General features: G+C 41.2%; 1 protein-coding gene across 1 annotated transcript in view; it reads right to left on the reverse strand.

The window, feature by feature from the left end:
• cracr2a.S (calcium release activated channel regulator 2A S homeolog) overlaps positions 1–17524 on the reverse strand; it is a 57663-nt gene extending 40139 nt beyond the window's left edge. Inside the window, exon 1 of the mRNA XM_018254871.2 lies at positions 17318–17524. The gene's annotated coding sequence lies outside the window, so the exon portion shown is untranslated. The remainder of the gene's footprint in view (positions 1–17317) is intronic.
• Between the last annotated feature and the right edge of the window lie 7310 nt (positions 17525–24834).

The raw sequence follows: 24834 nt of genomic DNA on the forward strand, positions 1-24834 counted from the left end.
CATTCATAATCTCTCGTTAGCAAGAGAGGTAGCTTTTTAAAATAGCACAAAATAAGGGGGTAAATGTGTTGATATGCCAAAAGCGAGCACCAACTTGTGCATATCTCCCACTGAAAATAATATAAGTAGGGATGCACCGAATTACTATTTGGGATTCGGCCGAATCCCCGAATCCTTCGTGAAAGATTCGGCCGAATACCGAACCGAATCCTAATTTGCATATGCAAATTAGGGGTAGGAAAGGAAAAAGTGGAAACAATTCTTCATTTGTGACGAAAAGTCACGTGATTTCCCTACCTGCCCCTAATTTACATATGCAAATTAGGATTCGGATTCTGCCTGACACAAGGATTCAGCCGAACCAGAATCCTGCTGAAAAAGGCCGAATCCTGGATTCGGTGCATCCCTAAATATAAGCCTAAAAAGTCCACTGCATAGTGGATGGAACTAGGAAAGAAAAAGGAGAGCTGTGGTCCTTTTAGTGTTTTTACCCCTACACTCACTTTGGGTCAGCGAAACAGCAATGTTCACAATTTGCTGTGTACTAAATGACTTTTTGCTAATTATCACATTAATTCCAAGCAATTTACTATCCTATGGCAATTTGCAACTGAATTTGCAACTGAATGGAAGATTTTTACTCATCTTGAGCTGCTAGCAAGATTAGAATTCGGCTTTGGTCTTGCCTTGTTTTTCTCTATGTTGCCAATGAAAGGGCATTTAAAACTTGTATTGGTGCAGTGAGTCCTGTACAGCAGTGCCCTGATCCTCAATGGTTACTGTTCATGGGGCTCACATGCATACGTATTTTTGGGCATTAGCTTTAAAGTAAAACGTAATCCTTACTGAAGAAGTAGACTAGAAATGTTGTGCATTCTGTACCAGCCCAAGGCAACCACAGCCCTTTAGCAGTAAAGATCTGTGTCTCCAAAGATGCCCCAGTAGCTCCCCATCTTCTTTTCTGCTGATTCACTGCACATGCTCTGTGCTGCTGTCACTTACTGAGCTTAGGGAGCCACTCACAATATACAGTACACATAGAATAGAAATGTCACAATATAAGGCTGATTAGTAATTAATACACATAATTACTACATGGCAGCACAGAAACCAGTGCAATTAGCATCAGAATTTAATAATCAGCAAACCTGTAGCATCAGCTTATATTACAGCCAGGGAAGCTCATTTTCTGCTGGATAATTAGTGACGAGCCCAAAGCTTAGCTTCTCAACAGCCAATCAGAGCCCACTGAGCATGTGAGTGTCACAGACACTTTCCAAGATGGTGACCCCCTGTGACAAGTTTGAAGTCCTGGATCATTGCTGCTATTGAAAAGCTGAAACTTTAGGCTGGTCAATAAGTTCACTATATAAAATATGGCATTTTTAGTCATGTTCAATTTTAGGGTTTAGTTCTCCTTTAAAAAAAATATTTGCGCCATATGAATATATCATCAGTGACCTGACAGTGTTTATCATCATTTTGACGGCTTACTTTTCCTTTGTGTTAATAAAATTAAATACCTTTTCCCAAGCTATGGGACAGAGAAGCTAAACTATTAAGATTTTCCTTTAGCTCTGATACATACCAACATCTAACTTACATTATTTCACTCGAAGCACAGCAAATTAATTCAACCTACTAAGTAGCCGACGTTGCCTGAAAACCCACAATTTGGAGGAAATAAAGTAATCATGGAGCTATAGAAATGTTCATGGTGGAAGAATAAATAATGACATTAATTAGCATGACAGAGCAATCCCTGGAAGCAATTAGAAGCTTGGAATGCTATGTCGGTGCCTAAAATAAATAAACATAACAAATGACAGCAAACAAATAATGAGAAAAAAATATTTATGGCTTACTATTAATCAAACATAAATCATTTAGATAATTTATAGTTATGTAGTGCCATGTGACTCAGGAAGATGCAAATTAAATTTATTTTTTAACCTGTAGTTTAATAGACAAGAAGTTGTCATAGTCCATCTCCTGGGGGGCTAAAGGCCCCCATACACGGGCCGATAAAAGCTGCCGACAGACGAAGCCGGCAGTTTATTGGCCCCTGCATGGGGCCATCCAACGGGCTTCTCCAATTGATGTCTGGCCCAAATCTCAATCAGGCAGGTTAAAAAATCCAGTTGTATTGCGGCGCCTTTATGCGTGTTTGCAATCCCGCAATCCGACCGCCGTATTGGATCGATTATAAACCGATCTTTGGGCCCTAGGGCCCACAATCGGATCAGCCCGATATCAGCCACTTCAATGTGGGCATATCGGGGTGAGATCCGCTTGTTTGGCGACATCAACAAAGGAGTGGATATCTACTTCTATGGCCACCTTAAAGGGATCCTGTCATCGGAAAACATGTTTTTTTTCAAAACTCACCAGTTAATAGTGCTACTCCAGCAGAATGCGGCACTGAAATCCATTTCTCAAAAGAGCAAACAGGTTTTTTTATATTCAATTTTGAAATCTGACATGGGGCTAGACATTTTGTCAATTTTCCAGCTGCCCCTGGTCATGTGACTTGTGCCTGCACTTTAGGAGAGAAATGCTTTCTGGCAGGCTGCTGTTTTTCCTTCTCGATGTAACTGAATGTGTCTCAGTGGGACATGGGTTTTTACTATTGAGTGTTGTTCTTAGATCTACCAGGCAGCTGTTATCTTGTGTTAGGGAGCTGCTATCTGGTTACCTTCCCATTGTTCTGTTGTTAGGCTGCTGGGGGGGGCAGGGAGGGGTGATATCACTCCAACTTGCAGTACAGCAGTAAAGAGTGACTGAAGTTTATCAGAGCACAAGTCACATTACTGGGGGCAGCTGGGAAATTGACAATATGTCTAGCCCCACATCAGATTTCAAAATGGAATATAAAAAAATCTGTTTGCTCTTTTGAGAAAAGGATTTCAGTGCAGAATACTGCTGGAGCAGCACTATTAACTGATTCATTTTGAAAAAAAGATTTTTTCCCATGAAGTGGGAACCAGGGCCCATGTGATCTGCTGACAACCCCAACATGGCACCTGACATCCCATCTTCCTTTGGAATATGAAACATCACCCTCCCGGCTGCCCCTAATATAATCTTCAGGATATGAGGCACCACTCACACACCCTCGCCTTCTGAAATAGACGCCTGATACACGGGACGCCTGATACACGGTGATGGAGGGATCAACTCCCAGTACAGCATGCGTTACATGGGACTCTAATATTGGTGCTGCAGGATAGAGAAAGGGTTAATTATGCTGATGTAGCACAAACAGAACAGACCTTTCAATACACTGGACACCACTGGTTCTTAAAAATAACCCTGAATAGTATTTGGAACAGAATCTTATTTACAACCCTGGGGTAGTGTTAATTTATAGAGGAACTAGTCCCCAGCACTACCAGATGTTCACAGAGGCCCCCTACTCCATGAATCTCTCTATCCCTATGCTGAACTGTCCCTATGCTGGTGGGTGACAGTGTGGGGTATTATCCCTTCTGGTCTCCTCTTGGAGCCTTTGGCTGCTCTACTAACTACCCTGATCCTGCCTCTTAATCCTAGGGGTAAATTTAGTAAGCAGCGAAAATTCACCAGCGACAGCTTCGCAGCCATCGCAACACTTCGCCAGGTGAAAATTCAATCAGACAACGCTAATTTACTAAAATGTGAAGTTGCATCCAGGGCGCCGAACGCTGGCGAATTTTCACTAGCGTTACTTCGGCAATGCGAGCAAATCAAAGCGAAGATACGCTAGCGCTCAATTCTGCCTAGCGCAACTTCGTTGGAGGTCTTTTGCAGGCTATCACTCTGAAAAAAGGGAAAGACATAGCGTTTTTTGGACTTTAGAAACTTTTTCCACTAAAAAATATGATATAAGTAACAGGGGATTGAGGAAGATCTATGCACTCCAATGCACTTCGCCTGATCTGAGCTGGAGTAACGTCCATTCACCAGAGCGAAGATTCACCTGGCGATAGAGTTCGAATCACCACTATCGTCTATCGCCTTCGCTAGTGAAGTGACGCCTTCGCCCCTTAGTAAATCGGCAAAGTCCCTGAAAACAGGCAGGTTATATACAGACTTAAAAGGTTGAACTTTATGGATGTGTAACCAAACCAAACCAAGATTTACTAAGGGGCGCAGGCGTCACTGTTGATCCTGAGGAAGGCACAAAAAACCCATCTGAAGCCTCTCCAATTTGCCTCAGAGGGGGAAAGAATTCCTTCCTGACTCCAAAATGGCAATGGGACCAGTCCCTGGATCAACTTGTACTATGAGCTATCTCCCATAACCCTGTAAACCCAGTGACTCCCCGTTTTGAAGTCAAGGCTTAACTAACTTCCCTGGCCAATTACTTTCTAGGGAAAGTTTAACCTGTAAAGGAGACAGCTCCACCCTCCCAACTGTAAAACAGGCCAACTCTCCTACATATATTAGTGCAAAAATGTCTTATTTCCAATATTCGGGGGGGGGGGGGGTTAAAGTGATGTTGCTGTGGGGCCCAGTGACCTCTAGTTATGCCACTGGTAGTGCAGATCTTTAGGGCCCATTTAAGACCAAACAAGTACAAAGTGCAGTTTTGAGCCACAATGTAGTGTTTCTCCTGTATAATTGAGGCACATTGCGTAATTGCCATTGCAATTGTGGTTGCATAATTTTTGTTCAAAATTGTAAGAGCAGCGATTGCTTCATTTCTGACTCGTTGTGTTAAAAGGACGTCTGCGTGTAATTCTTTAGTCTGCACCTATTCATGGCACCCACAGTGGGCACCCGGGAATAACTACTTTTCTTTGTCACTTCCATGGGATTTATCAGACATTCTGGGTGTTAAAAGGTTCAGGCTGCTGCATGTTTTAGTAGCCGAGGATGAGTAGAGTATAACAGTGCTTTATTAGCAGGCTCATGCAGCCATTACACAAAAGTAAGCAACTCTAACACCACAAGCTGTATAGAAAGTATCCACAGTATAAGTCTTGAGCACAGTGACATCTACAGGCCATTTGTATAAACACCACACTGGGTATGTTTGCAAATACTTTTAATGTATGGTCTCCATTTTTGCATAATGCCAGCTGAAGTAATAAATAAGCCATTAAGTCTTCCACTGCAAGACATGAGTCCCAGGTCGGACTGGGCCGAAGGGACACCAGGAAAAAACCTGGTGAGTCCCAGGCCTTGTGGGCCCCAGAGCTGGTGCATGTGGACCCCTAATGTGGCAGCTCCGGATCCCCTCAGTCCAACACTGCATGTGTGTTCCCTGATCAGACAACAGGTGGGTTATACTCATACAAGGGCAGAATTATCATCTTGCATTACCTGCACTTCCTGCAGTTATAGCCCTGATTCCAGGTCTTAAATTGCATTACTGACTAGGGGTATTTATTGGGCGGGGACTGAGAGGAGTTGGCTTCCAATTTCAGGTGCCTATAAGACTTGTGTTATTTCTCCATGCCCAAGAGGAATTATGAGCGAGTTTATTGAAAGAGGGAACGGGTTCAGCTGGTTTGGGATTTTATGGGTTTTATCCAAACAATTTAAACCATTGCCAAGGTTCAAGTACAAACAGCAAAACCAACAGCTACTGGGCTACTGTCTCTGGCATGAGTCTTCTCTGATGTACAGTTTCAATAAATATGTGTTTTTGTAAGGCCTGTTCAGGTCTGAACTTTCTGTTCTGTTTTCAGCCTTACGAAACTAGAACAATAATCTGGCCAATACGTGAAAAATACTAAGATACTCACCTCAACATGACTATCAAGTGCAGTTAATATCTTATTATTACAAAAAAAAGCAAATCAATCAAAAATAAGATTTTTTTTTTCTAAATTAGAATTGCTGTATTTCAGAGCTGTCTGGATAACTTCTGTGTAATAGATCTCATACGTGTAATTAAAGTATCGGGCTTATTCATCAAGCAGAATGTAGCTAGAGATAGGGGTGCCATCTGTGTGGTTTTGAACTGGGCATCAACACATTAAAACATTGAAAAAAGTGATGCAATAGCCTCTCCCCGGTGTCATACCTTTACCAACATCATTGTGCCCACCTCTGATGTCATCAGGTCTGTTCCTACATCACTGCCTCATCCCCCCCCCCCAATGCTATCTGCCCTGCCCCCTGAGTTCGGGTTTTGCCATCAGCAAAGGTGGCAACCCTAAGTGTAAAACAAATCATTTTTCTTGGCATTTAAATGAGAACTCAAGCCTTAAAATTAATATGAGTAGAAATGCTGTATTTTACATACTGAAATTACTGTACCGTGTCAGAGGTTCAGCAGACTGCAACTACCTATTTTGTTAGACCATTTTTGGAGTTTTGACTATATATATATACTATATATAAAAAATGAAAAAAGTTTATTCCACACTCACATCAATGTGAGTGTGGAATAAACTTTTTTCACGTTGAATTACTGGAAATATCTGTGAGTGCTTTCATATATTGGATTATATTATTATTGGTAAGCACCCAGCAGTGATACTTGGAATGGAGAGTGCCGTTGGAATTTATATTATTATATATATATATATACTGTGAAAGGCTTTAGCACACACTTCAAAAGTTACATACCTGGGTGCAGTTCAGAAATCAAATATCCAAAGGCAGAAAAAGCTGAAGCACACCAGGATTTTCTTCAAAAAGATAAAGCTTTTATTACATCCATACATGATGTAATAAAAGCTTTATCTTTTTGAAGAAAATCCTGGTGTGCTTCAGCTTTTTCTGCCTTTATATATATATATATATATATATATATATATATATATATATATATATATACACACATAAAATTTGTATATAACATAGATGCACACTGGGACTTAAAGAACATTACTTTTATTATTATAAATTAAAAAACAGATCGACGTTTTCGTTCCCTTCTAGAACCTTTATCAAGACACTGTTCATTACATAAAATCACAATAAATAGGTAAGAAAACACATGGACACCAATCAGTACACAGCCTCACTCCCACCTATTAAGTCAAAAAAAGGCCATGTCAGGATTAAGTTTCTCGTAGTTTATTAATCCATAGTTAGTTATTTGTATCAAAGTTACTGTTTAAAGTCACAAAACTAACATCACAAATTAACAGTATCAAAAAAAGTATCAAAAAAGTATCAAAACAAACTAACGTTGGTCTAGGAAGCATGTAAGAAAACATTGCTCATTTAAACCCATAGGGGCTAACGTGTTCAATTCTTTTATCCAATATACCTCACGTTGCAACAGGAGTTTGGACCTGTCACCTCCCCTGCTAAGGGGGGGGGGGTATATGGTCAATAGCAATGTATTTAAAAGTCGGTGTAACAAAATCTTACCCTGGTGGTCTAGTGGGGGGATGGCAGGGACGCCTGCCGCTCCCTCGGTGGGGACGCCCGCCAAGCCTAACTGCTTCTCTGCAGGCGCCGGTTTGTTAGGGCCCGCGCGCACCTCTTCCTGGTTTTCTGCGCATGTGCGCTGACGTGATGACGTCAGCGCGCAGTGGAGCGAAATTCAAACTGTATTTAAAGGGACTTCAGTCTGTATTCAGTGCCCATGATAGGTTTTGTTCCTGGTGCCTTGTACCTTGTGCTGAAAAGCTTCTTGTCTGTTTTGATTCCTGTGTTTGTCCCGGCCTGGCTGTTTGACTACTCTGATCTCTGGAACCTGACCCTTGCCTGAAACCGACCTCGATTCTGCTTAACCCTCCTGATTGACGTTCTGGTTTGACCTCTGCCTGTTATTTGACTCCGATTCTGCCTCATTCCATCTGATTACCCGGTTTTTGACCCTTGCCTGCCTGACGATTCTAGCTATCTGCCTGCCTCAACCGGCCAGTCTGACCACAAATCTGTCTTATCCTGTTGTACCGTGACCTTCGGCCTAACTGACTGTAACAACTGTTGTGCCCCTTTGCTTGCCTTGCTCCTCTCGAAAAGTCCAGATGCCATCCGAGTACGCTGAGGGCTCCTCCCGAAGCCAAAGGCGGTCACACTACTGGTGAAGCCGAGCCGAGACCAGGGAGCTTGGCACTAGTTCTGGTTTAGGGTGCCGACCGTGACAGTCGGGAGCCGGTGACTCATTTCCAAGTAATGTTTAGCTACAGGTTTAAGTGTTTTTCCATCTCTGAATGCAGTGCTGATCGCAGAACGGTGCCCATCCATCCTCAATCTAAGTTTTTGGTCTGTCTTGCCTATGTATGACAACCCACAAGGGCACGTTACCAGATAGATAATATGTGTGGTGGAACATGTAATCTGGTGTCTTATTTCAAATCTTTTACCCGTATGCGGATGTAAAAAAAGAGTTGCCAGGGTTCATGTATCTACAAGATGTACAATTAGGGCATCGATAGCAACCCGGTTTAGGGTTACTCACCTTCTGATTACATTAATGGGGTCATTTTTAACTAAAATATCTCTTAGGTTGGTACCCCTTTTGTATCCAATCAATGGAGGGTCAGGTATTTTAGTGTTTAGGGCAGTGTCTGCTTTTAAGATGTTCCAATTATTTATAACAAACCTTCGTAGAAGTATCATTAAATACAGTACTGGGAACAATATTTGGCCTCTTATTTATTATCTTAGTTTTTTCTTTTTTTCTCTCCTTTGCCAACCCAAGAGCCCGATGTAAAAATTTATTGGGGTAACCCCTCTCCCTAAATCGCGCCATCATGTCAATAATTTGTTTCTGTTTACCAGCCTCATCAGAGTTGTTTCTCAATACTCTGCAAAATTGTGAAATAGGGAGTGACCTCTTAGTAGCCCATGGGTGATAGCTATTATAGTGTAGCAATACATTTTTGTCAGTTGTTTTCCGAAATAAAGTATAACCCAAACATGGACCCCTTCTGAAAATCTCTACATCAAGAAATTTTATAGATCCCATATTTGCATGAAATGTTATAGGGGTACTTAATGAGTTAAGATGTTCCACCATATGGTTAAATTCTTCCATAGTGCCACGCCAAATGATAAGCATATCATCGATGAAACGATGAAATGTTGTCACTGTATTCAGGGATGATATAATGTGATTCAAATTGATGCATATACAAGTTAGCATATGCTGGAGCCATGGCCGCCCCCATCGCTGTCCCCACAACCTGTATATAGGCTTGTTCCATTCACACAACACAACTAAGCAAATCATCTGGAATGAATCAAGCATGGAATTATAAAGACAATCCTTGGGAGAAGAAATAATTAAATATTATGCAACCCACAATTAATGAGTTTACATTTGTAACACAGTTATTAAGCTCATTGGGTGTGGCAGAGTCGGCTATTGGTAACTACCATACCATGTCAAATTAAAGTGGCATTCCAAGCATGGGGGGAAATATTATGTATTGTACAGTATCTGCTGGAATGGCAGATTATCCAGAAAACAATATAATTTTCCTACCGCACACCTGTAGTTCACCAGTCCTGTAATGGTGGTGCATTCTTCCGTTGACCCAGCCGGGTCCCTTAGCAACGTATACGTATAGAGACGGATCCGCACACACTCAAGTTAATGCAGTTAGGGAGCATCTCCTTTTTATTCAGCCACCAAACATTCAATGTTTCTATAATATAGATTATCCAGAAAACCACAAATCCCTAGCATTCTGGATAACAGGTCCGATACCTGTGTAGGGGACAAGAGGAATCTTTCCCCTGTTTTTCTGCCTGTGACATCATCCAGTCCAGTTACAGGCTGGAGAGCGATCCGATTGGCTGGGCACCCCAGTGCACCCCTGGGAGAGATGGTGTGCCTGACTTTGGAGCTAAATGTACGGGGTCTCCCAGAGAGCTGAACAGAGCCAGCACGAGTAGCTGTAAGACTGTCAAGTACAGAGAAGCTGTTAAATCTGTGGAATCTGTGGAGGTACAGATTGAGCCCAGCCTGTCCCCTGCCAAGCTGCTAAAGACTCAGAAGGAGAAAGGTGCCACTGGTGAGATTGATCCTGCTGCAGAGCTGCCTGTAATCTCCAGTGTGACTGCCTCTGAGAGCACTCCGGTGAGTGAGACACCCAAGGGAGGATACTGGCACGGATACAAGTGTGGGGCCCCAAAGTGAAGACAAGCCTTGTGTATTTACCTGCTCCGTGGGAGCTGCTGCTAAATTTCAAAGGGAGAGGTACTTTTGAGAAATGGTAGTCCTTAATGGAAGTCCTTAAGTGCCTGATTAAACAATTCACAGTTAATTAGTTAATTATTTAGCATATATTTCTGTACCGGAATAAACAATTCCTGGACCAGCACTCACTTTGTGATGTGGTGTTTATTATTTATACACATATTACAGAAATATGTGTGTATAAATAATAAACACCACATCACAAAGGGAATGCTGGTCCTGGACTTGTTTATCCCAATACAGAAAAATTTATATATATATTACTAAAATGCCTTTCATGCAAAAACATTATAAAGGACCAGTTAATTAGAGAAAGGATATTTAATGAAGATGACTTATATTATAAACCCTGTGAGTTGTTAGTAATTAGTCTGAATGGAAGGGCTTTAGCGGTGCTTTTCTCTCACTAATAGAAGAAAATTGGAACAGGCCACTGTGTTTTTATGAAGTCATTACACAGAATGCCAGGAAATGGGTCTCACAGTTCAGTGAACACTTCAGGTTATTATTAGGGATTATAAGAAAAGCTGCTTCCCAGGTAAATGACTTCATGTCAATGTTTATCCAGTTATCTCTCTTTATAACTGTCAAGTAAACACAACTCCGCCTTCCTTTGTAAACAGATTTTTATAAATTAATTTAATGGACTTATTTGCTATAAACATTTTCCAATGATTTTTTCTTAATACAGGAGAATAGTTAATGCCGGTGTAGATTTAAGGGACAACTATACCCCCATAATGACACAAGCAACAGATAGTTTACATCATATTAAGTGGCATATTAAAGAATTTTATCAAACATACTTAAGTGAATATTGTCCTTTTACATCTCTTGCCTTGAGCCACCATTTTGTGATGGTCTGTGTGCTGCCTCAGAGATCAGCTGACCAGAAATACTGCAGCTCTAACTATAACAGGAAGAGATCACCTGACCAGAAATACTGCAGCTCTAACTATAACAGGAAGAGATCACCTGACCAGAAATACTGCAGCTGTAACTGTAACAGGAAGAAGTGCGGAAGCAAAAGACACAACTCTGTCTGTTAATTGACTCATGTGACCTAACATGTATGGTTTGTTGGTATGTTTGTGTGCACTGTGAATCCTAGGACCCCAGGGGGCAGCCCTTATTTTTGAAAATGGCAATTTTCTATTTATGATTACCCAATGGCACATACTACTAGAAAAGTACATATTTATGAAAATGGTTTATTTACACGAAGCAGAGTTTTACATATGAACTGTTTTATGCAATATCTTAGAGACCTACATTGTTTGTGGGTATAGTTTACCTTTAAGGTACCTACATTTACATTATTATATATATTATATTATATATAGATATATATATATATACAGTATATGTATATATATATATATATATATATATATATATATATATATATATATATATATATATATATATATATATATATATATATAATCAAAATCTGGAATAAAGCATTCCTGGGCCAGCACTTCCCTTTGTAAAACAAGTGTCTTTTTATTTTCATTTCACACATCACAGTGCTCCAACGTTTCGGTGATGTGTGAAATGAAATAATAAAAAGACACTTGTTTTACAAAGGGAAGTGCTGGCCCAGGAATGCTTTATTCCAGATTTTGATTATATGATTGAGAATTGGCCGTGCACCCCTGAGATTGCTTGATCGGAGTGCGGATACTGAAGATATATAACTATATAACTATATATATATATATATATATATATATATATATATATATATATATATATATATATATATATACATATATAGTAAAAATTATGCTTGACAATATTCTTTATAGGGATATTCTGTATATATATATATATATATATATATCCAGAAAAGGTAGCAACCCTAGCAAGTGTGTGTATGTTATCATTCTACACAGGTTAAAATTAAATTAGGGGGATTTTGAGGCTAAATAGTGCATAGGTAGTGATGGGCGAATTTATTAACCAGGGGCAAATGCGCGCGATTTCTCGCGATTCGCCAGTGGCGAATAAATTCGTTGGCGTCTGTTTTTTTGGATGCCAGGGAGCATTTTCGGCAGAGAATTTGTGCCAGCGTAAAAAAATGCATGCAGGCGTCAAAAACAGACACCGGCGTCAAAAACGAGCCGCCGGCGATGTTTCACAAATTTTTCGCTGTTTCGCGAATTTCGTGGGAAATTTCGGAATTTTTAAAGTGAAACGCCCCAAATTCGCCCATCACTGTGCATAGGTGAATAACTATGTTTCCATAGCTTTATAGTATCTCTCTATACATGGTGTGAGCAAATTTAGGGGTTGTATTATACTGTCATTAGATAGATTTATGATTTCTCCCTGTTTAGGCAATGTGCATATAAAGGGGTTGTTCCTGCAGAATTGTGCTTAGTAAGCAGTTTAGTTGCTGCTTAGTTTTATTGTAAAGAAATGGCACACCTCCAAACTGTTTACATTTTTAGCTCACTGTCCTGGATTCTTATTGAATTGCTCTTTGATCTCTGCACAAGCTGCACTGAACAGCCAGAAAAAGTTACAAGGTTTCAGGAACTCAATAAGATAAGGGGGCTTTTGGCAGAGCCCAGAATACTCAACACCTGCACTTAGATACAATCGTAACTAAAAAAATAAGAAAGTCTTTTTGGGGAACTTTGACTTGCAGCTCAAAGGAGAAGTTCACCTTTATTAATAATACATAAAGCCTCCAGAAATGTGTTCAAATGTTCCAAAACCTGACAAATTGAAGTGGGTAAAATGGGCATGGTGTGGGTCGGCCACAAAATGGGCCCGGTTGAAACGTTTCAGTGTGTGCAGTATGGTAGATTGTTTTGTTCCTTTTACAATTTTCAGATATTTGGAGGTATACAAATGGGAAAACCTAAAGAGCTGTCTCTGGTATAGAGAATACCATTTACAACATGTTTGACTGCATAATCCCCAATCACGTTGTACCAAACACCCAGACTGCAACTAGGGTTAACAACTTTCCCGGCTGGGAGCTCCATTTGGGGGGGGCGGACCAATGACATCATGGGGGCGGGACGATTATGTTGTGTGCAGGACCGTGACATTGCATGGGCGGGTCAGTGGGTGGGGCTATTACGGGGCGGTTGGTGATTAGCTAATCGCCACGCCCACATCAGTGTTAGGGAATCCTGCCCGGTTTTCCAAATTAGCCTCCCAAAAACCGGGCTCAAATCCGGACAGCCGACAACTCTAATTGCAACGCCAAAACCCATTTCTGCCTCCTTTATAATGAGCCCAACACTTCACGTTATTATAGGGGGTTATAAATAAAGCTCCTTCCCTACAGACAGGTACATGATCTGATGATGTTTATTCAGTTTTCTGTCTTAAAGGAGAAGGAAAGCTACCGAAGCAGTTTATTGCTAATAGATTAGCCACAATAGTGCAAACTATAACACTATATTTATTCTGCAGAATGCTTTACCATACCTGAGTAACAGCTCTAGAAGCTCTGTTTGTTTAGGATAGCAGCTGCCATATTAGCTTGGTGTGACATCACTTCCTGTCTGAGTCTCTCCCTGCTCACTCATAGCTCTGGGCTCAGATTACAGCAGAGAGGGGAGGAGGTAGGGAGAGAGGAGCAAACTGAGCATGCTCAAGCCCTAGCCCTGGAGGTTTATGCTGAAAACAGGAAGTGTGATACAGAAGCCCATGAGTACACAATAGAAGGAAAGAAATGTGGTGTTTCTTTTGACAGAGGACTCAGAGCAGCATTACTTTGAGGGTTTACTGGTGTATTTATATAGACCTTTCTGACCTTACTTAATTTTAGCCTTTCTTTCTCTTTTAAGGCTACTGCCAGAAAGGGCCAAAATCAGCCTGCTGAAATCCGCAGCCCCTCGCTGTTAGCTGTCCATAAACCTAGCGTCGGCTCCGTGGGAATACATTCAGCGAGGGGCTGAAATATGCCTGTAGATTTCGGCCCTGTCTGGCCCTTGCCTTATAGTAAACTAGACTCCAATTTCCAAAAATAGGTTTTATTCTGGGGATTAGTAAATCTAGCCCAAAGTTGTTGGCTATATGGATGACTTTCTCACAGTGTTTAAATGTCCTAAAACAGACTTTTAAAAGTGCGCTGTGGGGTAGAGTCCTGCGCAGGTCCATTTTTTGGGACCCGTACCCGCAACCTGCAATCCGCAACCCGGACCCGCAACCCGCATTCTTACCCGCTTGGACCCGCTACCCGACCCACAAGTACCTTAACCGCAACCCGGACCTGCGACCCGCTGACCATCAAGAATAAGGAAGTGCTGTCACTGTAAACCAGAAGTGATGTCATCAGAAGTAGACGTGACCAGAAAAAAAGGAGTAAATATCGTTATTGAGACCCTCGGCCCAACCGTGACCCGCAAACCTGCACAGTTGCAGCTGAACTTTACATTATTATGTTCTGGGTGAAGGCCTGCCTGACCATCTAGAATTTCATGGGTCCTCAACAGCCACACATAATAAAAACCAATTGCAAATTCTCTACTTAGAGCAAACGGCCATAGAGAAATGTACTTCATACGTGTGGAAACCCTATGTAAATTGCATACCTGCTAACATTTTGGAAATAAAAAGAGGGACAAAAAAGTTGTTTTTTTTTTAACACGCCCGTTTTTGTGGCCACACCCCCTAATTACCATGTCGATTTTACAAAATTTGGCAGGTTATGAAACTTTGTACATATTTCTGTGGTTTTTTTCCCCAGTTATTACAGTTTTGCTAATGAAGGTGAATTGCCCTTTAAGCTGTGAGTCTAACTTTTCCCAAGGGACCTGTTATCTTATATTGTTACAATTACTTATTTGCGTATCTCGAAATTGTTACAAAAGTATCTTATCTGCAGCTGTGGCTGTTCTGGGCTCTCTGCCAAAAGCCAATTAAGTTAGAAACTTTGTTTCTTTTTCTGGCTTTTCAGTGCATAGAAAAACAGGACTTTCCAGTACAAACGAGGAACTGCGGGTGGAGCTGTCAAAAGAGGGACTGTCCCTCTAAAAACTGGACAGTTGGGAGGTATGAAATGGGTCAAGCAATTCTGGCTCAGCTGATGGACTTAACTCCTGTGCCAATTATTGCTGCGAATCAAACTTTTTTTTTTTACCCATGAGCCCATTGAGAAAAGAGCAACAGGTGTATTTTGTGCTGTTCCAGCTTTCTTTTGTGATTTTAACCAGCAGGTAGTTTACATGATCCTATTCCTAGTAGATTGTCCTACAACAAAGGTCTACCTACAGTATAGGGTTAAGAGGAAGCAATGTCATTGGATGAGTTTCAAAGATGAACAAGTGGAGTAAAGTCATTCTTCTCTAGATATGAGATGAAACAAAGGCTCCCCTGGTTGCCTTTAAACAAGGTTTGCTCCAGATCTAGTAACCCATAGCAACCACTGCAACCGTGTGCTTAAAAACAGCAAACCAATAAACCTACCAATCCTCTGCTGAGGATTATAATAAATATGTACCTTTAAATGAATTACTGAAATTAAATTGTGATGATTTTTTCAGTCTCAGATCATCCCTTCCCTTTCTGAAATGTCCGACTGCCAGGCGTAAAGTACTGTGGTCTGTTGCTAACTGACTGTTTGATTAGCAACAAGAATGCAAGCTTGACATTGCTGGTGTGATATATCAAGTTAACCAGTAACCAAATTCACACTAGAAAGCAGAGGTCAACCAACTACATGAACCAGTGAAACATCAAAAACCCATGTCAACAACCTACTGAATGTACAATACCATACACTGTGACATCATCTGCCAGCATCCTATTGAATGTGCTCCACCATACGCAGTGATGTCATGTGCCAGCATCCAATGAAATAAGCACAACCAGTCACAGTGATGTCATCTGTAAGCATCCCACTAATTGTCTGTCACTATACATAGTGATATCATCTTTCTGCATCCTATTAAATGTGCTCCACCATAAGCAGTGGATATACCCCACTCTGTACACCAGACAAAAGAGCAACAGCCTATCACGGTGAACCTGCAATTGTGATGTCATGGGGTCTCACTTGCCATAACTCTCCCTATCCCACGTCAAGCAGTTCAACATTGCGCTGGTCACAGCAGGCACCTTCTCCTTGTAGTTAGGTACATCAGTAAGGAAATCAAACCAAAATACTATAGATATCTATGACTATGTGAATATGATAAGCTTCCCTTGTAAAGGTGTACAGAAAACAACCACATAATAGTAATAATGTTAAAGGGATACTGTCATGGGAAAAAAAACATTTTTCAAACTGCATCGGTTAATAGTTCTGCTCCAGCAGAATTCTGCTCTGAAATCCGTTTCTCAAAAGAGCAAACAGATTTTTTTATATTTAATTTTGAAATCTGACATGGGGCTAGACATATTGTCAGTTTCCCAGCTGCCCCCAGTCATGTGACTTGTGCTCTGATAAACTTTAGTCACTCTTTACTGCTGTACTGCAAGTTGGGGTGATATCACCCCCACCTCCCTTTCCCCCCAGCAGCCTAACAACTAGGGTTGCACCAAATCCAGAATTCAGATCGGGATTCAGGCTTTTTCAGCAGGATTAGGATCCGGCCAAATTCTTGTGCCTGGTTGAACCAAATCTGAATCCTAATTGGATTGGGTAGGGAAATCACTGGACTTTTCATCACAAAAGAAGTATTTGTTCCACTTTTTCCTTTCCTGACCCTAATTTGCATATGCAAATTAGGATTCAGTTCGGTATTCGGCCGAATCTTTCATCAAGGATTCAGAGATTCGGCCAAATCCTAAATAGTGGATTTGGTGCATCCCCACTAACAACAGAACAATGGGAAGTAACCAGATAACAGCTCCCTAACACAAGGTAACGGCTGCCTGGTAGATGTAAGAACAGCACTCAATAGTAAAATCCAGGTCCCACTGAGACACATTCAGTTACATTGAGTAGGAGAAACAACAGTCTGCCAGAAAGCAGTTCCATCCTAAAGTGCTGGCTCTTTCTGAAATCACATGACCAGGCAAAATGACCTGAGATGCACCTACACACCAATATTACAACTAAAATACACTTGCTGGTTTAGGAATGAATTTTTTTATTATAGAGTGAATTATTTGCAGTGTAATTTAGAAATAAAACTACACCATAAAAATAATGATAGTATCCCTTTAAGGAAGCACAAGCTACCCTTTAAAATCCTAAACGTGACACCCAGGGCTATACATATCTCTGCATTACTTTTTGCCTCTTACTTGTTTGAAGTGTCAGCTCCTTGGAATTATCTCCTCCACGTCCTCATGTCTCCAAAAAATCGTAGGCTCTCTTCAATCCACATGTTTTAGTGCTGACGTGCCCCGCTCGTGCCCATAGCTTGCACCAATCCACCCCACGGAAGGACCCGACTCCTGAAGGTACAACCCAGTGTGAGCTGCTTATGTTGTTGTGCACTGGGAGTTACTGTATAGCAAGTACTTTAGGCAGGAGGGGGTAGTAGAGACCTGCCCAGGGGAGGGGCGCACAGGGGAAACTATTTGGAAACATTGTCTCTTCTGTACAGTTTCCCTTTTGTCCTGGCTCTGCTTTACTTACTCACATTCTGTACAGTTGTGACAAAATCTTTTTTTGTTACGGTAAGTTGTTAAAAATGTGACATGGGAAAGGTGTGTGTTCATTTAGGTTGCTCATATATAATACCATCACAAATACAACCTTCTTAAAGCTGCAGTCCTTTTTCTTTTTAACCTGTAACTTCTAAACTGCCTGTTTCGTGCTTTCTACCTGTCACTAATCTCCCTTAGTGAGTTCTTTGATCCCATAAGCATAGGTGGAGGGTATTTTTTTGTTTTTGGAGAGGCAAACTAAAGCAATCGTGCATACATAATCAGGGCCACCATTAGAAATAACGGGGCCCCATAGAACAAAATTTTCACGGCCCCAGGGCCCCGCCAGGGTCCCCCTTACAAGGTTTGAGTAAACCTTAAAAATAAGTGAATGTAAAATTGATCAGAGGGATATTCTAAGCACTTTTGCAATGTACATTCATTTATTTATTTTTAATTCCAAGTTATTAAAGGATACATGTACTGTTAATATGAATGCATTTTGTTCCAACAGCGCCACCTGCTGGTCAGTTTCTGACCAGTCTGACCACCAAGTAGTCAAGGAAGTTGTCAGGAGAAAGAAACAGGCTGCTCTGATGTTCTTCTGCTTAGGAAACCAATTGGAAACCTTTCTCAAATCTTTCCTAAGCCTGGCCAGATATCATTTACAAGAACTTTTTTTGAAGAGTCCGTACAAAAGGACAGAGAAAACCTGTACAATAGGGCTCACACAGAAGAATTGTTAGTAGTAGAACATAATGGTGTTATAGGTTATCCATTATTTATCCTGTGCCATATAGCCTTTTTTCAATTTCCCCCATTGCTACACAGCAGCTTGTTTATATAAACTATAGTAGTCTTTCTGAAGCAAACACATCAGTTTTATCAGTGCAGGGCAACACTACATGATATTTTCATTACTTTTAAAAAAAACGTTCATTTTTTGGTGTTACTGTCCCTTTAACTACAGGCTGAGTGACTGCTTATAGAGTCTGTGGGAGAGGCGAGCATTCTAGTGTTGCTAATTCATGTATAAAGCCATTTTGTGTGTTCCTTGCCAGCACTGTATATTCAGAGCCTGTGCAGTTTGTCTATTTTATTTTTTATTTGTGACTTTGCAAGTCGTAGGGCCTGCCCCTTTACTCACAGCAGAAAAGCCACACTCTTGTGAGCTAAAAATAGGAAAAGGCTACACAATAGCATCACTGCTGCAGGTCTCTGTGAGGGAGCTAAATGACTTTAAGACTCACACTGGAGCATTGGGACTTGTAGTTCTGCCATATTTGGTTGAGCTCAGAGTACACACTTGCATTTAAATTAACATTTTAAGTCAACATTTAGTATGTTATAGAATGGCCAACTTTTCAAGTGTGGGGAGGGATTGGTGTTGGAGTTAGGATTAGCGTTAGGATTTAGGGTTGGAAAAAGATAGGGTTAGGGTTAGTGTTGTGGTTAGTGTTAGGATTTAGGGTTAAGGTTAGGGTTAGGTTTATAGGGAAGGGCGAAGATTTTGGTACTTTGGTACCAAAGGGAGTGGCAAGTGTGGGAAGGGATTGGTGTTGGGCTTAGAATTTATATATTTTTTTACAGTTTTTTAATTATTTGCTTTCTTCTTCTTCTGACTCTTTCCAGCTTGCAAATGGGGGTTACTGACCCCATCTAAAAAACAAATGCTCAGTAAGGCTCTCTTAGTGCTACTTTTTATTACTCATGTTTTTCATCAGGTCCTTTCCTATTCCTGTCTCTTATTTAAATCACTTCATGGTTGCTAGGGGTATTTTGGACCCTGACAATCAGATTGCTGAAATTGAATACATAGGGGCAAATTCCCTAACTGGCGAAAATCCACCAGCGACATCTTAGCAGCCATCGCAACACTTCGCTAGAAGTAAATGCTAATTCACTAAAGTGGGAAGTTGTGTCCAGGGCGCCGGATGCTAGCGTTACTTCTGCAATCAAAGCGAAGATTCGCTAGCGTTCAATTATGCCTAGCGCAACTTCGTTAGAAGTCTTTGATCAGGCTAATTAGCATATGGCGGGAAATGATAAAGTTACATGGACATATATGTTGCAGCAAATACATTACATTACACAAGTCTAGGGAACCTTAATAAAGACAATAGAGTTGTTATAATGCCCTACACATGAGCCCACTGTATAGTTAATGTTCCATATGTTAGAAAATGTATGGAGGAAACTGGTTACCCAAAAAATTTTTACGGACCTTTGCAGACTCTGAAAAAAGGAAAAGACACCAACGTTTTTTGGGACTTAGAAAAAATTTCCACTAAAATTTGAGGAAGTCCTATACACTCCATTGCACTTCGCCTGGTCTGAGCTGGCGAAGGCAAGTCTGGTGCAAGAGGTAACGTTTAGTAAAATCCGCATCATAGTGAATTTGCAGAGCTACGTCCGTTCGCCAGAACAAAAATTTGACTGGCCATAGAGTGCGAATGAGCGCTAGTGTCTATCTCCTTTGCAAGTGATTTTCCGTTGGGAAATCTGCGAAGTTCCAAAATGACGTCACGCTGGGGAATTTTCGCTAGCGTTAGTCACTTCGCTCTTTAGGGAATCTGCCCCTAAATGTCAATTTAAAGGTGAACAAGTTGATAACATACAGCAGGTATATACATTTATATTTTTCGGTGTTTCATTTTGATAATGTAGAATAATTTTTTTCTTAAAATATGTAGAACTTTACACCTTGTGCAACTATACTGTGGTTTATTATTTTCCATTCAGTAACTGACTGTGGACACAAGCTGTCTTATCATTTCCGTCTTATTATCTGACAGGAGGTGACAGAGAACACAAACTAGTGGCCCTAGGAGAGTGGTCTGAGATCATTGGCGACATGAACATCCAAAACTGCCCACTAATGGTTTTCCACAGGTTGTAGTGGTAGTTTAGATCTCTCACTAGTAGCTATGAAATGCCCACTAGTATGAACCTAACTGTATTAATTTGTTACAAGTGCCAAAAGAGATTTCACAATGAATAAGAAGGTAGTGACTGCTCTCACTGCCAGTTCTATTTGCCCTCCAGGGCCCCACAACAGCCACTAGGGCTACTGTCTCCTCTGCCTGGGAACCATCTTTGCATACTGGGTACAGCTCAAATCAGCAGTTGTATTAAGGAAATATAGGCCTTCCAGATACTGATAATGTGGATAGAGGCACAATGTTTTGATTGGATCAATCAACTCGGGTTTGGGCAGCTTTAGTAAGACAAGTCTGCCTCCATGATTGTTGAGTTTCCTATTGCCTAAACCTCTTATGCCTCAACCAAGGTGGGGTGCCTCCATGTACTAATCCACAAGTTCTGATCAACACATACCCATCACTAAAGTAGAGTTTGATATCATTTTGAGACACAATAAAAATAGCACAAGGGAGGAAAAACAATAGGGAACTATTTTTATTATATCCATATAAACCAAGAGGATGACAATATTGTTATCTGACAATATTTAATTGGAGTCTATGAAGGTGTGGTGGCATTTGCAACATGACTATTGTATCATAAAACCATCATAAAGCAATTATGGGAACAGAAATAAATGTTAATGAGCATCAGAAAGTGATCATGGGCAGAAGGGGGGTAACTAAAGAGGAAGCAGACCCTACGATCGCAGGGGGGACCCAAGATTTTAGATCTGTGAGGCTTATTAGTGAGCAATTTTAGTATTTCTAGATAGACTTTGTCAACTAACTAGTGTTAATTCGCTATGGGGCCCAGGAAAATCTAGTTACACCACTGAAGGGCAGAATTCGTTTTTATTGATGATCCCCCTTGGTATTGAGGCTCACCTTTGGTTGCGCCTGTTCTGCAGCTGGGTATATATTATAGCAAATATGGGCTCAGCTGTGTTAAAAAATGCATATAAATGCAATATATTTGCTTATAATGTGTTTAAGAAATGCATTAAATCGTCAGTGAGTAAGATTCCTTAGTTGAGTTGGGAGGTAGAACAGTAGAGATTTATTGAGGGACACCACCTCCTCGATAGGACTCATCATCCACCGTGCCTGACCTCTTAAAGGAGAACTAAACCCTAAAAATTAATATGGTTAAAAATGCTAAATTCCATATACTGAACTTATTGCACGAGGCTAAAGTTTCAGCTTGTCAATAGCAGCAATGATCCAGGACTTCAAACTTGTCACAGGGGGTCACCATCTTGGAAAGTGTCAGTGGGCTCTGATTGGCTGTTGAGAAGCTAAGCTTAGGGCTCGTCACTAATTATCCAGCAGAAAATGAGCTTCCCTGGCTGTAATATAAGCTGATGCTACAGGTTTGCTGATTATTACATTCTGATGCTAATTGCACTGGTTTCTGTGCTGCCATGTAGTAATTATGTGTATTAATTACTAATCAGCCTTATATTGTAACATTTCTATTCTATGTGTACTGTATATTGTGAGTGGGTCCCTAAGCTCAGTAAGTGACAGCAGCACAGAGCATGTGCAGTGAATCAGCAGAAAAGAAGATGGGGAGCTACTGGGGCATCTTTGGAGACACAGATCTTTACTGCTAAAGGGCTATGGTTGCCTTGGGCTGGTACAGAAGCACAAAACATAATATACAACATTTCTAGCTACTTCTTTTAGGCTTTAGTTCTCCTTTAAACCGAGGTTCCTTCCCTGGCTTCCTCCTGCTTTGCATATAAATGAGAGGACAGTGGCGGATTAATGACATGTGGGGCCCCTAGGATACATTTACACATGGCCTCCTTCTAGGCTGCTGCTGGGTCAGGACACGTTCAGATCTGGGCACAGTTACACCTCAGCTCTGGGTCAGGTTTGGGGTGCACCAATGACGTCACTGGATCTGTATGCCCTTTTTCTGACTTCTTCTCCCAGCAAATGCAGTGAAAACAAAAATACATATTAAAAGAAAATAGAAATGGACAGCTGGTCATAATGGGCCCCTAGGCTTTAGCCTACGGTAACCTGTGCATTAAACCGCCCCTAGGAGAGGGTTTCGTCATCCAAACTCTCCAAAAAGCATCAGATGGGGCCTATTACAGCTCCCATCTAAAAGAATAAATGTAGGATTGCCAAATTTTGAATATGATATGGTTTTTAGATTTTTACTAATCAATACTGAAACTGTGTTAGTTTGTCCCCTGGTTATCTAGTCCAAACAATTGGAGCCTTCAAAGGGTATTGGCTCGGGAGCAGTCTTGTCATAGCGAATGGTCTTGCTCTCTAAAACTAGAATTGAATAGTAAATATATTGGAAAGCATAATCCGCTGGTCGGGAAGGGGCAAGGACTGCCAGTTCCTGGACAGAGACATGAAATCGTGTATAACCCCGATGGTGGATGCCTATTGCCTGTAATTAACTGGTATACAGTGTCGGACTGGCCCGGCGGGACACCGGGAAAAGTTCCGGTGGGCCCCGGCCGGGCCAGACCCCCCTCTGCTGATTTCAAGGACCTAAACAAAAAAAAATTGTGGCGCTGCAAATCGCATGCTCTGCGGCTCCGTATGCACATGCACGCGCACGTCGCAGATGGGGGACAGGGGGTCTGGAGGGGGGCCCTATGACAGCAGTCCCGGTGGGCCCCGGGCCCCCCAGTCCGACCCTGCTGGTATATGCTAACATCATTCAAATGAACCAGTCAGGAGAGACTTCTAGAAACGTATAAACTTTCCTGTATAAAGGTAGACAGGAGAGCCTGGAGGAGGAATATGTTCTTTACGTTCTTACATAAAGAACATATTATTTTGCTCAGCTATGCTCAGTATGTAGAATCGGGTTGTCCAAACGGCAGCCCTCCATCTCCCATTCCTTCTGTTTATCCAGGAGTCGGCTTTTCCTTGCCGTTGCTTAACAGAACATGTGAAGGATTCCCTAGATCTCTGATGCAAAACCAAGTATAATGAAGTTGCTGTATGGCCGGCTGAGTAACACCTTGCGTTTGAGAAAACAAACCACAAGTGTGAGTCAGTTACACGTACACTTGCTTGTACACCAATTTGGGTGCCGGCATCAGCATTCAGCTACAGGCACCTGTATGTGAAACTTACCTAAATGCTGTCATTTCAATCCTTAAAGGAGAAATAATACTTAACTAAAGAAGTAGCTAGAAATGTTGTACATTATGTTTTGTGCTTCTGTACCAGCCCAAGGCAACCACAGCCCTTTAGCAGTAAAGATCTGTGTCTCCAAAGATGCCCCAGTAGCTCCCCATCTTCTTTTCTGCTGATTCACTGCACATGCTCTGTGCTGCTGTCACTTACTGAGCTTAGGGACCCACTCACAATATACAGTACACATAGAATAGAAATGTCACAATATAAGGCTGATTAGAAATTAATACACATAATTACTACATGGCAGCACAGAAACCAGTGCAATTAGCATCAGAATTTAATAATCAGCAAACCTGTAGCATCAGCTTATATTACAGCCAGGGAAGCTCATTTTCTGCTGGATAATTAGTGACGAGCCCTAAGCTTAGCTTCTCAACAGCCAATCAGAGCCCACTGAGCATGTGAGTGTCACAGACACTTTCCAAGATGGTGACCCCCTGTGACAAGTTTGAAGTCCTGGATCATTGCTGCTATTGAGAAGCTGAAACTTTAGCCTCGTGCAATAAGTTCACTATATAAAATATGCCATTTTTATCCATATTCATTTGTAGGGTTTAGTTCTGCTTTAAATCCCCACTTTGCCTTTTATTTTCATTCCCTATTCTTTCATATAGGTGCTTTGGTGCATGTACATCTGCTATTGCTTGGGGGTTATAGTTCTCTCTGTTACCAGCCCTTTGGTTTCTCAACTTCCTGTGTTCTCACCAGGTCTCTACTGATATTAAATGAGTGCGTGAGACATAGAAGCCGGAAGTGGTTTTGTTCAGTTTGTTTGTATGTGATATGAGGCTTTGATACTTTCTATTTATTCCTTTATTGGTTATTTAGTTTTTTATTGCAGATACAGAAAGTTGTGTTGGGTCGATGTGTCCGATTCTTTCTTGTAAATGCCCTGGTGCACCGACAGCTTTTTGAAAGGTGTAATAATTTCAGATTTCAGCAAATCTTTAAAGGGAGCACACAGGGTAAAGTATAAGAATGTAAAATTGTATCTTGAGTGCCCAGAACAGCAAGCATCTCTTGACACATATCTGATCTGTTGTGGCATATGAGGAGGGCTAGAACTGA

The sequence above is a fragment of the Xenopus laevis genome, chromosome 3S (assembly GCF_017654675.1).
Source record: "Xenopus laevis strain J_2021 chromosome 3S, Xenopus_laevis_v10.1, whole genome shotgun sequence".
Taxonomy (NCBI): domain Eukaryota; kingdom Metazoa; phylum Chordata; class Amphibia; order Anura; family Pipidae; genus Xenopus; species Xenopus laevis.